Source organism: Geospiza fortis, unplaced genomic scaffold, assembly GCF_000277835.1.
Source record: "Geospiza fortis unplaced genomic scaffold, GeoFor_1.0 scaffold217, whole genome shotgun sequence".
In the NCBI taxonomy this organism is placed as follows: Eukaryota; Metazoa; Chordata; class Aves; order Passeriformes; family Thraupidae; genus Geospiza; species Geospiza fortis.
The window spans coordinates 499683-504583 of NW_005054392.1; positions in this window are offsets into that span (position 1 = coordinate 499683).

The following is a 4901-nucleotide window of genomic DNA, read 5'->3' on the forward strand; positions in this document are numbered from 1 at the left end:
CTGGAAATAACCAACTTTTCCAGTTCCAACCTAACAAGACGAGCCATAAAGGGCATACGGAGAGTCTGAAGTAGCCTCTTTGAACTCTCAGGTCTTCTTCAATGGGAGAGCAGACCAATGACTTAACATCGCAAAACTGAGACAAAGGAAAGATTGCCATGAGCATGCCTCAGCTTGATTTGGAGCAGGACCTCATGCATTTTCTGCAAACCTTTGGCCAACATTCCCTGAGATCAATGGAAATAGTCCATTAATTTCATGGCTACTGATGTGCATACTAGGAGGGGAGACACAATGTTATTTTATAAACAACAGGGGCAACCAACATAAGCATTCGGACTTGCTACAGTAGGTAATCAACTTGATTGAACAGCTGTTGAATTGTGGGTATATGAGCCCCAGGAGTAAGTATTCTTAAGAAAGAACTAGTTTATTGGATACTAGTCTAATCTGGATCAACCCTTCATAAGACTAAATATTGGAGTTTCATTTATTTAAACTTAGGTGTCTGCAGTATCTACAAATATATTCTACTGTATGCAGACAAGGTCAGTGAGATGTTTCAGGTGTCAAGGGGGAAGCTCTCACATTTCTGGAATGGTAGAGGAAAGATTTATAAAGTTTTTACTGGCCTGAAGGAAAGAAAGAAAGTAAAAACATCTGCCAGAGTCATGAGTGGATTGTTGGCTAAATTCATTCAGCGGAGGAGTCTGAAATAGATCATCTCTGTCTTAAGAAGCAGGCGTTAGTGGAGTCATCAAAAATAATTACTAGAGAGGAGTCCAGGACATACCTACAGGGAATAAAACTTATCTGAAAATGTAAATTAAATTCATAAAGTATGGATAGAAAAGCCAAGAGTTCTTACACTCCTGGACTCACACAATGTACCAACTTTGCTAAGGTCTTATGAAACAATAACAAGTATTTATCATTTGAGTCTGGGATAGTACTTATGAACATGTCAATAGAAAAGGGAAAGTTGGAGACAACAAAGGTTGCTACAAATACAACTATGATCACACTACCCAGATCTTCACTGTTATAAAACATCCATCCAAAGAGACAAGCATGGATTTCATATAATCACAGAATGTCCTGAGTTGGAAAGGACCCTCAAGGATCAGCAAAGTCCAGCTCCTGGCCCTGTACAGGACAGCCTGAAGAGTCACACCATGTACCTGAGAGTTTTGTCCAAACACTTTTTGAACTCTGGCAGGCTTGGTGCTGTGCTGACCTCCCCAGGGAGCCTGTTCCAGCATCTGACCATCCTTTGGGGGAAGAACCTTTTTGAAATAACCCACTTAACTCCCCCCAAACAGCTTCATGCCATTCCCTCAGGTCCTGTCATTGGTCACCAGAGAGGAGAGATTGGTGCCTGCATCTCCACTTTCCCTCATGAGGAAGCTGCAGACCACCATAAGATCTGTCAAGTCTCCCCACTCCAGGCTGAACAAGTGACCTCAGCTGCTCAAACTTTGGCATTGCCTGCAATGTTTCTAATGTGCTCTAGAAACTCACTGGCGCAGAGAGAAGTAAACATGAGTGGGTGGAAAATAGGTTCAAACAGCTGAGCAGCAGTGACAGTAGTACAAATTTAAACAACTCTCTCCCTTTTTAGGTTTTGAAGAAGATCAAAAGGAGTTCCTGAGGTGCTCTGTCACGAGTGTGTTTGTGCTTGCCACCTGGCACTATTTTATAAACAGCGCACTACACCACAAGTGATGCGGCCATTTCCCACAGCAGCCCTTTCTCTCTCCTCGTAAACAAACCCAAGGCTGTGCGTATCCTCTCCAGCTGCCCCAGCCTCTCCTCAGGAGCTCACATGAAAGCTTTGACTGTGTTTTGCATTAGTTTTCTTCCAGTGCCAAACAGCCTCCAGACTCACTGAGCGCCTGCCACGAGCCCCTGCTCTGGGAGGGCAGAGAGCCGGGCCGTGCGAGGCCATGTGAGGCCCACGGGGCTCACCCAGGGCCGGCAGCGCAGCCAGGAGCCCTCTGACTGCACCATGGGTGGATGGGCAGACCTCTGGGTCCAGGGTTACCTGCAGGATTTGCTCCTACCCCTGAGCAGCGGAGCTCAGCGGGATGGTGGCGTTTGCAGCCAGAGCTGCTTTTTGACTCTGGATGTTAATGCCCGGCCTTCCCCCTGCACTGACAAGTGTCTGTGGTTAAACTGCTCAGGCACCGGGCACGTGATTTCTTCAGGGCTGCTGAAAATTGATGAATCCCATTTTGGCACTGGTCAAAGTCTTACAAAATGTTGTAAAGGAATTGTTTTAGTTCCTTTCTTTCTGAGGGCCGGCTCCTCTCCACTGCCCCTCCACTGCTCTGGCCGCAGGTGTCTGGCCCCAAAATAGCATGAAATGGGTTTGTGCAACAAGAGTGTGGAAGGACTTCAAAAGTATGTTTCTCAGTCTGGGCCTCCAGAGGAGGGCAGCTATAAATAGATGCAAAGGCAAGGATAATTGGCATGTAAAATGAATAATGCCGCAAGCTCGCCCTAGGAATTTTAGCGAAATAAAACTTTTGTGGCAATTCCACCAACTTGTATTCTGCTTTTTCTCATCTGATTTTTTCCAGATGTCCCACTTTCCCTTTTCTCTTTGAACAGTAGTACCTTTCCCTGGAGTCCCAATACCATATTGTATAAATTAGATGTATTCCAGCCTCTAGTAACTTTCATAGATTAAGCAAAGAAATGACCACATAAAAGATGAATAATCCTAACAAGCTTGATGCTTGTTTAGCTTTTTAGGGAAAATTAGGCATGTTATTAAGTAAAAAAACCTTTTTATCTCATGGTCCATATGGGGACTGCTTTTGGCCTTGGATATGTCACTGTGAAGAGGCACCTTGAGCCCAAGTAATTTGACAGGAAACTAGAGTTGTAAAAGCACAACTTTTTTACCTCATTCATGGGTAGTAATTTGAAAAAACATGAACTTATGGGGCAGAGTAACTGCTAACCTACTGCCCACCCAGACTTTCTCCAGAAAAACAGCCTGAAGAAGAAATATGTGGGACAACAGAACTTTCTTTTGAGAGGAAACTGGAAAGAAAACAGTTAATATGATCTGTTTCTAACTCATACCACATTTTGTTTCCTGACTCTTAACAGACACCCACCTCAGACTTGGATCCACTGAAAATTTCCATGGATTTCATAAAAACAGGATTTGAAACTCTGTTGTGGCAAAAGTATGATATAAAAAATTTACAAATTTGTTTCTAAGAGCCATCAGATTAATTTCCCTTTTGGCTTATGCTAAATCTTGGGGGTGGAGGAGGAAAAAAAATAGCTACCATAATTGAGCTCTTTAGAGTAGAACTTGAAATTATGTCCTGACAACTCATAGCAACCAGGCAGGACCAGCTTTCATTGCCCCACAGGAAAAGGAATAAACATGCTCCAGAAGTCAGAAAGCAACTTTAATTATCAAGAAAAGTTGTTTTGGGTAGGGGCAGGGAAAACAGGTTAAGAAACAAAGTGGTTGGTCAGATTGAGAGAAATTATCTGTATCTGAAGTATGGAAAACCACTGCCATCTGTCACTACGATTATTTTTTTTTTTCCAAAAGTAAAACCCAAGGATATGAAAAAGGAAAATAGTTAAACCACAAAGGATTAACTGCTCTGGCAGACAGAAGACCTCAAGGAGAAGTCTCTCCATCAGATTGCTAACAGATAGAATCCATGAGGAATGAAGTGCAGGTAGATAGATATTGAAAGCCGACTAGATTGTGTAGTGTGTTTCAGAGACACAGACATCATCTTCAGGATGGTGATGAAAAAAAAGCCAGTCAAAATTCAGAGAATGGAAAGTAGCCCTTAGATATCAAAGAAGAAAAGGTCAATTAATTGAGTTTGTCCTAATCTACCCCAGTTACAGCTATGAAGTGACAGACCCTCTTCATACTGATGTCGCATTCCAGGTCTCAGCCTTCTATGGAGATTAGCTCCAAACAGAAAACCATTGCAAAATAATCTATGTCTGATCAGAGCATCAAGTATAAATGCACAAATGCTTCTGTGTTCATAAACCAGCAAGGTGACATGAGAAGCTATTCTAATTATGCGTGTCTAATATGTGGAAAAAACACAGATGTTGTTAACTCTTTACATACAACTGAGAATCAAACGCCCTGTGTCTGACCTGTCTTTCTGCCTAGAAGGGATGGCTGAAAGGTTCCACTGCAAGCTAAAACTGAAGCCCTATGGCACAGTTCAACTCAAGAACTGAATTTCTTTGCACATGCAAATTCCAGGAGGACTTTCACTAAATAGTGAGTAAAGGATGCTCTGAGCTCTTGCCCCTGACAAATCAGGGGGGAAAAGTCTGTGAAATGAGTTCGAGGCACAAAGGAGCTTTTCTGCATTACAAAAGGTAACTTCAGAAGGTTAGGTCAATAAACCTGAAGTATGTCAATAAGCCACTATACATTTTAACAGCCCCTACCCAAACAAGACTATTTCATTTGGATATTTTGCTATCAGAAGGTCAACAGTTTAATTGCATCACCTAAACAGCAACCCAATTAAAGTTACCTCAGCAATGCATAGATCCAGTTCAAATAACTCTCCCAAACAACATAAACGGTCTTAAAATGGCACCCTTTATAAACACAAAGGAGATCCTTGGGTGACCATCAGAGAGATGAAAGGTGAATGGCACAGCTCTTTACCATACAGTCTGCTTTTATTGCCTTTCAAAACACAATTGTATTGCTTTTAATGCTTTGGCAGGTTCTCCAGTTGTTTTTTTTTCTGCAGCAAGATCAGGCTACAGGAAGAAAAGCACTGTTAACACTGCAGTGTCTTAAGGACTATTTTTACTGTTCCTGATTTATTTCTGACCTCCTGATTTTTTTTTCTGTTTGACCTTTTACATGAAGACAAGGG